General features: G+C 50.0%; 1 long non-coding RNA gene across 1 annotated transcript; it reads left to right on the top strand.

Annotated features, from left to right (window-relative positions):
* The first annotated feature begins 623 nt into the window (after positions 1-623).
* LOC121082087 lies at positions 624-1,162 on the top strand. Its single transcript, XR_005825895.1, has 3 exons — positions 624-719; positions 852-930; positions 1,025-1,162. It is a non-coding gene; the product is annotated as an uncharacterized LOC121082087 (long non-coding RNA).
* Positions 1,163-13,207: the final 12,045 nt, after the last annotated feature.

Below are 13,207 nucleotides of genomic sequence, written 5' to 3'. Positions count from 1 at the left end.
TTTGGCTGAAACCTATTTTGATGCTTCTAATTACACACAGGTATTAGAACAGCTTTACTGGAGTCAGAGGAACATACTTGCCCGGCGTGTCATCAGACAGGTGTTTCTCCTGACGCTTTAGTTGCCAACAACTTCCTGCGCCAGGTAACGATATGACTTTTTCATCAACTGTTTGTAAGGAAAGTCTGTTTGTAAAAAGCTGAAAGGGAGGAAATTTTTGACATCTCCTTAAAGAAGGATAAACTGAATAAGGCTGCATTTACTTTTCAAATGCGTTGTCTGTTGTTACAGAAGCTGACAACTCTTTAGAGATAATCAGGCAAACTCAGGTCAAACTTTTGTCTAAACATGCTTGCCTGCCTCTCAGATTCGCTGTTAACACCGAAGTCCTTTAACTACAGATACTCTGAGCTACCAGTCCTTAATAGCAGTGTTTCCTGTGATGTGTTCCTATCTCTGTGTGCTGCTTTACTCTAGGCTTGATAGCATGTACAGGATTATACAAGTCATTTTACCCTGTGGAGGCTTTTCTTCATCTATTGTCATCATAATCTGACACTTGGATCTTTTTGTCAATGTTCTTCTGCCTCTAGGCTGTGAACAACTTCCACAGTGGAACCGGCTACACAACAGGGCTCCATAAGGAGACTCAGCAGCAGCAGCGACAGCCGCCGTCACCGCCTGCACGACCACTTGTGACTGTGACACCTGCTGCTCAGGTGACTGCCACCAAACTTTCTAAATCTTCCTCTCTGTCAATCAGCGGTCTGTTAAGTTTTATTTCAACATATGCTTTTGAAATACAGTATTTATTAGAGCTTATTTTCCAACTGTTTGCATTTATTCACAAGGGCTTTCCGGTTCCTGTAGCAAGACAACCGGCAGTACCATGTCTTCTGGGCCCCCAAGAGCAAAAAATACCCACACCTGGTGAGTGACCGTAACTTTAGAATTTCTTTTAAAAAAATTATCTTCAGATGAACTGAATGGGATTTATTTCTTTTTCCTCTCCCCACTCCAAAAGGTCATCCGATGAGAGCCAGTGCAGTTCGCTCAGCAGGTGGCAGACCAGGCTGGGGACTGTAAGTATTTCACAGAAATTCAGTCTATGACGACTTGTAACCTGTTAAACCAGGCTGTAACACCTACATTACTTCTACAGTAGCTGATTTATAATGAAATGCCTATGCACAGATAGCTGTGGAGAATACAAGTGGCAATTCATTTTTAAGTGGCTCAGCTTGAGTTGCCTTTAACAAAGGGGATCTGTGCTTGCAGTAAAACGATTACAAATCAAACTCCAGTATGTGACCCAAAAGTAGACTCTGAAAAACAAACGCTTTTGGAGGAAACCGTAAGTATATATCAAAATTAAACATAATGACAGGACAAGGTGCAAAGCCACCCTTTCGAATTACTGGCTGGATAGGGCTGAAGAAATTGATTTCCCAACTGAAGTCAGCCTCCAACATTTGATTTTTAATGACTTAGTGATGGAGCAAATTGTTGGAAGAGTCAGTGCTGGTTTTTTGTGACCATTTTGAATTTCTTTAGTCTAGTCATCTCAAATAGCCAAGCTGCTTTCTCTCCGTTGGAGAGAGAGGAATCTGTTTTTGCTGTTATTGCCATACCAGTTAGTTCTTCCTTTTGGTATGTATTTGTTATGGATAGATTATAAGTGTGCATCGTGTTTATAAAATCTTAAAGATAAATCAAAAGAAAACGCAGCATCCGTCCCAGAGACACCTAAAATTCTCAGGTTCAGTAAGCAAGGAAAGAACAGTTCAGGGGCAAGACCAGGCCAAACAGATCATCACGAGGCAACAACCTAGGAAGCTTATGGGGAAGAATTGAAAGGAAGTTTGAGAGAAGCTTGGTTAATATCTGTGCAGTACTTTGAAGCTCGGAAGTGTGAAGTAGGAAGTGTATGGAGGAGTGGCAGAGGAGCCGTGGGCACCTGGCACCTGGGAGATGGGAGTCTCCTTTAAGCATGGGCAGCCTCTGCCCACAGTCACAAAGCTGAATGTAGGGGGAGAAGCCTGAGGCAACTGCTTGGGGTGAGGATGTGGAAGGCAAGTGGGAGGATCCAGAAATGAGGGTAGGCTCAAATGGACAGGAAGCTGCCAGAAAAATGCTCAGGTTGAGAACAAGAAGGGCTCGCCACCGTGCTCCCGCTTCATTCACATTCCTCTTTAAAATCAGGGCAGAGTGTGACAGTGACACGCGGGTTTGGGTTTCTCTGGAAGTTCAAATGGAGGACATCCACGTAGCACACGTACCCAGAGGACTCAGGCCCCAACACTGCCATCATCAACAGCAGCCTTTGTGCCTGTGCCTCCACCTCCCTTGCATCCTCCCCCACCCCAGGCGCTTCCTTTCCCGCTGGCGGTACCACCACCACCACTACCTCCTCAGTTTCCACCTGGTCAGCCTCCATCTGCTGGGTATACCCCCGCCCCGCTCCAGAATATCCCCCAGCTCCTGCAAACATGTCATCAGCCAACAGCACAGCCAGCGACTCATTCAAATACCCTCCCAGCGACACCAGCACTTTCTTTATAGGATCACAGGGTCATTTAGGTTTAGTTGGAAAAGACCTTTAAGATCGTTGAGTCCAGCAGTTAACCTAAACCTACACAGTCCGCCATTACAGCAGGTCCCTAAGCGCCACCTCTACATTTCTTTTAATACACCCAGGGATGGTGACCCAACCGCTTCCTTGGGCAGCCTGTTCCAACGCTTGACAAACCTTTTGGTGAAGGAATTTTCCCAAATATCCCATCTCAAGCTCCTGTGGCGCAACTTGAGGCCACTTCCTTTCCTCCTGTCAATTGTTACCTGGGAAAAAAAGAGACCGACCCCCACCTCACTACAGCTGCCTCTCAGGTAGTTGCAGGGAGCAGTGAGGTCTCCCCTCAGCCTCCTTTTCCCCAGGTTAACCAACCCCAGTTCCCTCAGCTGCTCCTCACAGGACTTGTGCTCCAGAGCCTTCAGCAGCTTTGTTGCTCTTCTCTGGACACGCTGCAGCACCTCGGTGTCTTTCTTGTAGTGAGGGGCCCAAAACCGAACCCAGTGTTGGAGGTGCAGCCTCACCAGGGCTGAGTACAGAGGGACAATCCCTTCCCTGGTCCTGCTGGCCACCGTCTTTCAGGCAGAAGCCAGGATGCTGTTGGCCTCCCTTGTCTAGGGAGGAGTTTTACGGGAACAACGGAGACTTCAAAAGGAGTAAGTGTTTGGCTCCAGGAAGTTGCACGGGTTTGCGCTTTGGTATTTCGTTAGCACCTTGGACTGCAGTTACACTAAAGCGCATCTGGCAGAAGCAAAAATGGCATCGTGTTTTATCCAACAGACCTTTTCATTGCAGATGGTAAATGTGCAAAACTCAAGCAAGACAAATGGAATTGTAGAACTTTCCCTAAATCCTGGGGGAATTCTAAACTCGTTTTGCTTGACTAGGATGTTCATGTTTGGCATTACATGCAGTAGACATTTTCTCATCTTGGCTGTGTTTTGTATTTTGGTGTCTGTTTGGAATAAATATCCAACTATAATTGTAATAATGGTCAAACTGATTTTAACAGGGAAAAGAAAAAGTCCAGACCCGAAGTGTTCACAAACACTTCTTCTATGGAATTGGTGGCACGTGAGGAGTTTCAGGAGGAGCGCAGGCATTCATTTCCCAGGTAATTGCGTTGCATGTCCCTGATGGAGAAGCAGATTGTCTAGAAGAATCAGGAGGAGTTCCAGTCCACCTCTCTATCCTGAGGTGGGTTGGATAGTTCAAGGGACGAGCAGTGATGGGAGCTCCACATGTAGGTCCCTAGCTCAAAGATGGCAGGGATTACAGGCGACTGATAGTTATAACTGGGCAGCAGTTGAGAAGGAACGGGTGTCTCTTTGCCAGAGCTTCTCTGTAGTGACATCCTTCGCCTCCTGACAGCCCTGAGGAGGCTAGAAACTGGACAGGTGTGGATTCCTGCGCCTCCGTGCTCTGAGTGTAACTGTTACCTCAAAGCACTTTGGAGGAGATACGTGAGAGGAATTGCCTTTGTTGCCTCTGTCATCTAATCTCGCACAGACGGATTGCAACCTGGACTGCAAACTGGTGCCTTTTGCTCAGATTCTGCTGACATCCTTAAATTTTTCTTACAAATTAAAAGATCAGACTTGCGTAAGGAAATCTTAAGTTGGAGGAGGAATGAATGTACGTGGAATAACATGTGAAGAAAAATCTAAAGATAGCTGCTGTCTTCTGTCCTTAAAAAGCCCTTGGGCAGGAATCTGAAGAGCTCTCTGTAGTAATGCTGTCAGTATCTTTCCCAGAGTAGTGGCATTCCGTCAGCTTACTGGAGACTGAGTTTAGAAGCTTTTAGCTAGGATTTTTCTTGAAATGCAGTCACTGGCCTTGGTTGGAGCTAGAGGTATGTGCAGAATTTGGCTACCACTGGCTAGAAGTGGGGCATTTTGCATCCTGTACAAATTGCCAAATACGTAGTGAAGTTAAATAGACTAAGCTGGCATTTTCAAATGGAGCTTTACTGCCTCCAGGCTAAACCCTGCTTTCCTGACAGTTGATACTGCGCCGTAGCCATTAAGACTCACTTGGTTTGCATCTTACGGCAACAAGAGTGATTTGCGCTGCAGGTGGATGCTGGGTAGCGAGACATCTGCATGTCCATGTACCAGCAGAGACCAGTAGACACCCCTGAAATCCATCCATAGCTAGGGTAGTCCATGCGATAGAAGTGAGTGGGAACAGACTTACCCTTCCTGCGTGTTTTTACACTACCACAGCAGCAGCTGTTCTGGCTCGTAAGCAGAAACCTTTACATGCCGCCGTGCTCTTCGGTTTGCAGCAGCGGTATATCAGCAGCTGAAAGAAGCTTTGACATAAGCGTATGGAGAGGAAAAAAACCCCAACCCAAACAAATTTGGGAGAAAAAAGAAAATGGTGTGAGTGATTGTTTTGAATTAACTTCATTCATTTCCTTTGTGTTGCGTTTTGTTTTTTAAGGTCCAGGTCTCCCTGTGCCACTTCCTCTCGCTCTAGAAGTTCGCATACCTACTGCAAGTCAAGATCAGGTCCTTCCCACCCTCGCTGCTGCTCTCAATCATCTAGTCGTGACCCCTCTCATTCCTACCCACGATCACCACCATATCCAAGAAGAGGCAGAGAGAAGAGTCGGGGCTGTCATTCTAGCTCAAGGTCACGTGGTTATCCCCGCTCGAGGTCAAGGTCGCATGGCTCTCCCCGCTCATGCTAGTGGACTCACCCTTTCTCTCGTCTTCCCTTAACTGAACATTTTTGGAATAAATACTGCGGATACAGAATTTAAATAAAAGCTATTTTATGAAGCATTACAAAAGATGACAGTGTGCACCTCGCCCGTTACGACTGGACTGCGCCCTTTTTACCTCTTGGCACTGGTTCTACCAGAGGAAGCCCCGTCAGACAGTGAATAAAAGCCAGTTACAAAAGGAACCATCATTAATACCATGGAGGAGTACAACAAGGACAACACTGTGACACCCTGAGATGTCCCCTCCCTGCGCTGTCCCTGCGGTGCGGGCAGCCACCCCCGGCAGCCCCTCAGCCATGGCCACGGTCACACAGAACCTCACTGGGGAGCTCATCCGCATCGTCCAGGGCACCCTCATAGTGACCAGGCAGTACCAAAAGTTTCTGCAAGTAATGATGGCCAAGTGGCAAGAGGTGGTCTGTAGTGGGACACACACCACGCACACCACCACCCCACAGCTGTCTCCCTCCCCCCCGCCAGGAAAGAGGAGCAGCAGGAAAGAGGAGCAGCTCTATCCAGGGCTGCTGGAGCCCAGAGGGTTTCCCCAGGGCCTTAGAGTGGAGCTGCTGGGGACAGATGCGCACATGGAGAAGATGGCAGATGGGGACAAAGACCAAGGGGAGGACATGGGGCCAAGCAGAAGCAGCCCTGTGCAGGTGGGCAGAAGGAGCCCAATGGGGATGAGGAAGAGGAGCCCCATGACTCCAGACAGAATCAGCTCCATGGGCCTGGGCAGCACCATCCACGTGGGGCCGGGCAGGAGCACCCCAGCAGACCCCAGTCCCCGGCACCATATCCCCGTGGGCAGGGCACGTGGGCAGGCAGCCTCAGGACCGTGCTGGGCAGGATTGTGCCTGCAGGAGGGCTGCTCCCGCCTGTGGGGCTGCCCAAAGGCTTGGTGGAGATGCCACTGCCGGCTCCATTGTGTCCGTTTCTGCAAGCCCCCGTGGTGGCAGCGCTGCTCCCACAAGAGCAATGGATTCCCCTGCCAGTGAGCGGCTGGTGGGGTGCAGGGCTGGGACCCCCCTGGCCTGCCCCCTCATCTGAAATGTTCAATCTTTCCTCTATCCATGGATCTATCTGTGGAGCTCATCCATCCATCCCGCAGCTGGGGCTGCTTCACCCTCAGTGCCTGAACCCAGTGGGGATGGTCTGGCATTGGGCACTGCTGGCACCCACAGAATGGCAGGTGGGGGTGTCTGGTACCACACTGGTTGTGCTGGCATGTGGGGACCGGGCTGGGCTGGAGAAAGGGGCCAGCAGGAACCTCATGAGGTCCAACAAGTGCCAGCTCCGGCCCCTGGGGAGGACCAAGCCCAGGAGGAACAAGCACAGGCGGGGGCCACCTTGCTGGAAAGAAGCTTGGCAGAGAAGGTCCTGGTGGGCCCCTCAACGAGCTGCCTACTGGGCAGGGGATCTGTGCCCCTTGCAAAGGGGGGAACTAGTATGTAGTGAGACCCCACGGTGAATCCATACACCACAAATAGAAAGTCATGTTATCCCCAGCTTGGCATATTCAAATGGCTAATAAATGGGGTATGGCCTTGGTGCCTTAAACATTTTTGTCCAAACTAGATAACAGAGTTGAAACATGGGAATAAGTCCCCCACCCCATCAGAGCACTCCGCTCAGGAATTGTTCATGAATGATTTGTTGTGAATCGTGGAATAGAACCATGGTATACCCCAGACTTGCGAACCCTTATTCCAGGCATGTGTCCTTGTTTTCAGGCACCAGGGTTTAAACTGCATAACACGTTTGCAGAACAGGTTTGCAGGTTTGGAGATCCCACGTGTTATGCAAAAACTGCCAATCAAGGAAACACATTGCAATATGCAGTTTTGCTTACCCACAAAACAAAATGAATTTTGTGTGAGAAGGAAAAAAAACATGCTACGACCCATCAACGCGCTCCACCGTTCAATATCCAGCCCCTCAGGGTCCTTTCTGAGCATGTTCAGATGGGAAGATGTACTTTGCACTAACTACTTCCTCAAAATTATTTACATATGCATAAGGCACTTGCATATGTCACTTTGTTCCTGGGGGCCTTTCTTGGGGTCTTTAGAGATCGTTGGTGGTCAACAACCTGGTGAACTTCAGCTGAACTTTCCTGGGGCACCTGTACTCTACGTGTGGTTATAGACCTTCATTTATTCTCTGTGCTGTGTGGTCTTGAAGGCAACACACTGTTACCCTACTAACCTCATCGACTGGTATAGCCCAGGTGCCTCAGAAAGCTTGCCACCCCTTACTGAGCTTATTCAATAGGTCGAGTTAATCACTGCTTTAGCTGCAGCCTCTCCGAGTGATTCTTTATAACTTAGTCCTGTCAGCGAGGAGAAGCGTCCAGCTCTGCCACTGAAGGCAGCGGCTTCCAGTCACCAGCGTGCTCCCTACAGGAAGCAATCCCGACTGCCTGGATCTCGCCGCTGAGAGGCTGTATTTAAAAATGAAGTGTTTTCCAGCAAGGGAAAGAAGGCTGGAGCACTCATACTCTGGCTGGTGACTCTCCCAGGCAGCTGCATGTTCCCAGTCCCTCAGCAGGACAGGTGTAGCCAGAGCCCTGCCGGAGTCAGCAGTAAAACACGCTAGCCCTATTCCTGCAGGACCTACAGACGCCAGGGCAGCTCCAGGGGGCTCTGCGAGTCGGGGTGCCCGGTGCCTGTGCCCGGGGCACCTGCCGGCGCCTCTTTCCCTCCTTAGCTCTCAGCTCACCCCCAGGGCTGCCCCAGCCAGGCCTGACTCCAGCTGCCCCGGGGCCTGGCACAGCGGGGGGCTGGAACCTCCCCACAGAACCCCCGGGCAGCCAGCAGGCAGCAGACACCCCTGTGCCAGCCCAAGGGGCATCCCTCGCCCCACGGCCGGCCACAGGTCCCCTCAGCCGGGCCACAGCCCCAGCACAGGCTGCGCCTGCCCAGCCCAACACGGCTGCCAGGAGGCTGAGGGTGGGCAATGGCAGCTCCCAGCATGCCCCGGGAACAACCGTGGCCATGGGGCGGCCCCGGGCCTACAGCTCCCAGCATGCCCCGGGAACAACCTGGCCATGGGGCGGCCCCGGGCCTACAGCTCCCAGCATGCCCCGGGAACAACCTGGCCATGGGGCGGTCCCGGGCCTACAGCTCCCAGCATGCCCCGGGAACAACCTGGCCATGGGGTAGCCCCGGGCCTACAGCTCCCAGCATGCCCCGGGAACAACCTGGCCATGGAGTGGTCCTGGGCTTACAGCTCCCAGCATGCCCCAGGGCACGCCTTCTCCCAGCAGGCCATGGGACATCCCTGCCCTGCAGTCGGGCCCTGGGGGGACACCAGCCCCGACCCCGGGCCCGTTAGGCCCCATGGCCCCTTCCCAGGGCTGCCCAAGCACAGGCCCCGGCCCCGGAGACCCCGTGGTGCAGGGACGAGGGGAAGGGAGGCACCGAGCGGCAAGGAGAGGTGGGTCAAGGCGGAGGGGTGGCCGGAGAGGGACAGGAGGCTGCCAGAGGGGCAGGGAGAGCGGGAGGGGCTGGGCAGGGATGGGGAAAGGACAGGGACTGGTGAGGAGCGGGCAGAGGGATGGAGCAGGACAGAGACAGAGGGGCAGGGGGGTGCCGCAAGGAATGCAGGATCAGCAGCAGGAGAGAGGGCTAGGGAGAGGAGCGGAGGGGCGGGAAGGGGGACGGAGGCACAGACCAGTACAGGCAGGGCGAGGGGACAGGATCCGTGAGCGGCTTGTGACTTTGGCAGTGGGCAGCAAAGCTGTTTCTGTGGGTCTTTCCTTTCCCCCTCTGCCCTTATCCCCTCCCCACCCTTCCCCTCGTCTGTGGTGTGCCTGCTCTGGTGAAAGGAGCTCCTGCACCAGCCTGAGGGCAAAAGAAGAGGGGCAAGGAGCGAGCTGTCGCAGTCCTTAGTTTGCAGGTTTAATGTATCGTCCCTGTTCAGAAAACACAGCGTGTCTGTGTGTCAGTGGTGCCGGCAGATTTTTATTCTTTATAGCAATTTCTTTAAATACCGGGCTTCATGCAGAAGGTTCACACGGTGCTGTGCTTGTAGTAAACGGAACTGCTTTTATGCATGCTGCATTCTGGAGGTGGCAAGTGCCAGGTTAGAGATGAAGATGGAAATGAAAGCAAGTGACGCACACGCAGTGGTGATCTTGCCACAAGCGTGCTGTGTATTGACCTGGGAGAACGCTGCAGGGACTCTCAGAAGTCAAGGTTTTCAGTGCTGTTTCTGTGTTTGATACCCAAGGGATGGTTTCCCTCTGCATGCGTTTCTGGGCAGGCATGTGCATGGAACATAGGTGTGTCTCTGTGCCGTAAGTGGGACTGATGGCAGCTTTTCATTTCATTCCAACTCAAAAGTAAAGAAAGATTGTACCTGCAAAAGCATTCAAACAGCCGTCTTTGTTTCCCAGAGCGAGCATACAAGCATGGGGGAGCGGTTTACAGGTTCAGAACTTCAGCCAGCTCTGGATGGTAAACCCTCAGGAGAGGAAAGAGAAGCCCCACTTTTTTAACTACAGCTCTGCTTCCCTTAATGTGTCTTCTTGTTAGATTGTGTCGGTAGTCAGATTAAAAGCACATGATTAAACTGTGCTTGTTCATGAAGATATTTGAGGGTTATTTACTGCCTTAAATCCTCTTACGAGTGGGGCACTCTGTTGCCCTGTGAGCAGTACAATGTCGTGACTGGTAATTTTCCTTTTCTTGCCTAGTGTACGGATGCATTTATGAAGGCGAGTGTTGGGTCTTATTGGCGCCGCACAAGAAACCAACGTGTGAAACCCAGACATTCACTGTTAGAAACAGGAAGAAGCTATGGGCCCTTGCTTCAGATTCTGCAAAAGATGTACCAAGGCTGAGGAAAGTGGCAAAAAGGGAAGAAATGCCGTAGCATAACTTTGGGATGGCAGGTGAAGTTTCCATCAGTGTTCCTCAAATGTAGCAGCCTCATTTGGTTTGCAGATGTGGTGTTGAACTCAAACTGCGAGACTAGTTTCCTTTATTGCGGGTGGTACTGTAGCGCACGTACCTTTCATGTCCCAAGTGAAGTTGCCAAGGCTCTAGTTAAACTTCCGCAGAACCACCTCAAATTTTCCGTAGTGCGTGATTTCCTTCAACAGTCAAGTCCAGGTCTGTGGCATACAATAACCCCTACCCCATTTGGGATCTGGATGTGGTTGATTTTTAATTCAGACTTACCTGCTGTTAGAGATGTTTGGGTTTTGGTCCAAATAGGGAAATGCTGATTGTGTGCATTCTTTTGCTTTTTTCACAGTGTTGTTCCATGTTTAGTCATTTGTTCCTTACAAAAATAATGTATGGGTGTCTATGGAGCTGGAGGTGTTTACGTTCTTGTGGCTGAATGTAGCAGTGGAGCTATCTTGCTGTATTTAAATCAAGAGCAGCATAATGTAACTTCACTTAAAATCTGGTCTTGGTAGGCAGATCCTACCCTGATAAACATTTAAAACAAACAAACAAAAAAAAAAAATCTGTGACAAGGTATAGGTGGAGCACCTGAACTGGTGCAAGGCAGCAATTCTCTCGCTGATATCCACACATTGCAGAACTGTTGCCATCACGACCTTGAAATAGTGAGCCATTAACGTTAACTACTAGCAGCTTGTGAACCTCACAGTCAAGGTAGAAAATAATTTCCCACTGCCACCTTTTTTTAATTTTCTTTTATGTTTTAAAGTTTCTGATTTGATACTTTCTGATGTATTTGAAACCTGTGTCATATCCTGCGTAGTTTGTGACAAGTGTGTGGCAGATGGGACTTGTCTGCTTGGAGAGGTAGTGAGATGGAGAGTGGAGAATGGTTTTATGGCACAAGTGTAGAAGTATAAAAAGGGATTAAGAGGCTTGTGTACCTTGCTGCCAGTTCAGTGGCATGAGAATTCCTGTAATGACAAATTCCTTCTGGCTCTGAAGGAATGAACGTGCCAGCCTGCTGAGTTCCCAACCAGAGCAACACTAGCAACGGATGTCGTTCCCAAATGGTGAGGTGGTTGTAAGCTTCATCAGTAGTAGAAGCTGTGGAGAAAGTCACGAATCACCTGCCGTTCTGCAAGTCAAGTGCTTGGCTCTTTTGTCACTAGTGTTGATTTAAGGGTGCATTGCTTATAAATAGCACTTGACCTTTGTAATTCTTCATACTGCTAAGTTCTGGGTGCCATCAGAGAACCACTGTGCTGTGAAGGCCCTGTAAACATACGGCGATGTTTGTGTTTATCCATTTTGCCTTCCCTTAGATGATGTTATTTTGTCATTTGAAACCTTAGTGGCAGGATTTGGGGCTTTATCCTGATCAGGCATCTAAGGGCCAGCTCTCGGCTGCAGCTGCAGCATAAGTATTCAGGTGGTTTGAGCACCAAATGAAACTTCCACTTGGCTGTCATTTTGGCTTTTCCCTTCCTCTTAATTTTTATATTTTAATTAAGAGTATTTGGCTTCCTTACAGAAAAAAACCCCAGTGCTATCCTTGTCCTGTTATGATAAGGCCCTAATCTGGAGGGCAGAAAGCTGAGACCACCAGGAAGATGTTGAGAGGAAGGGGAAGAATGTTAGAGCCATGAGTTGGGTGTTCTGAGATCTGAGGAGATGGAAAAGGTGCCTCCCAGGTAGCTAAAGGGAAGCACAGGAGAGCAGCTGGGAGCCAGAGGTGTGGTGTGGGCATACGGAAGTGCTACGCTGTGGTGTGTTAGGCAAATTACTTTCAGGAACTTTCACATTTGTTGTCATTTCCCAGGCTCCTGAGGTGCAGGAATGCTGGAGGCAAGAAGCTGCCAGCATCAACTACGTGGAGAACGAACACTTCTATCTCCATTTCACTTTCCTCACTTCTGTGTAGCGGTGGCAGGGCAGTACAGACCCTGACCCGGACCCGGACCCTGACCCTGTGAGTACGCAGGCAGCTTGTGTGGCCAGTGCCGGTGTGGTTCTGGCACAGAGGATCAAGCTCTTCATGCTTCAGAGCTGTCAGGCTGACACTCTTCAGCACTCAATGAAGCTCTAAATTACAGCTAAAGGAAGACAGAAGTTTTGCTTCAGAGCTTGATAATGTCATTCTGATCCATCCTTTTGCTTGTTCAGTGGCTACAGAAGGGAACCACTGCCTTGGTAGGAGCATCCATTGAGTTCTTCATGTGTGATATTAGAGGATCATTGTGTCTGTTTATGCATGAGACCATTCCAGTAGGTGATTTGAAGATGTTCACGTGTGGTACATAAAACCTTTGCCAGTAAAACAGTAAATCCACGCAGTGGGGTCTAAAGCACACAGATCCAGTGCGATCCTCCAAAGAGCTTTGAAAGTGTCTCCCCAAGGGTACAGACCTGGCTGTCGGTGATTCTGTTGACCTGCCTTTTATAGCAGGTTGCTTGGAGAAGTTGCTATGTCAGAAGTCGTCTTCTGGGGGCCGAATGCTGCAAATGGTAGAATGTTTAAGGAAGCAAATGAATAACCTTCAGACTTGATTTTATTCTTTTAACAGATTGTACACAAATGGGAGGCCTGAGCAGGCTGCCTTTAGCAGGGGAACGTGACCTGACTGCACAGGAGGCAAGGAACTCTCTTCTCTCGCTGACCATGAGCCCTCAGTTTCAAGGCAGATGTGAAGAGGAATATTTGACCCGTGGGAAATGCAACTTCAGATACGTAACCCAGGTGGGACTGCCATGTGAACCCTGTGATAGGAGCCGTGTATCCCAACCGTGAACGTAGAGGTTGGGCCCAGTTTTTAGCTTGGTTCAATATGAACTCTGCTGACTGATTCTGTGATCAAGAGCAGGCAAGTCTGCCCCCTGAGAGGATGTTGTCGTGGGTGGAAGGGTTGAAGTGCAATGACTGCGTCAACAAACAGGTGGTTTGAAAAGTCTTTTGGGCAAGGATCTGGTACGCTGGTGTAATGCCTTTTCCCT

This window comes from Falco naumanni, unplaced genomic scaffold (assembly GCF_017639655.2).
Source record: "Falco naumanni isolate bFalNau1 unplaced genomic scaffold, bFalNau1.pat scaffold_272_arrow_pat_ctg1, whole genome shotgun sequence".
In the NCBI taxonomy this organism is placed as follows: domain Eukaryota; kingdom Metazoa; phylum Chordata; class Aves; order Falconiformes; family Falconidae; genus Falco; species Falco naumanni.
Note: the sequence above shows the minus strand (reverse complement) of the source record. Positions and strands in the feature narration are given on the sequence as shown.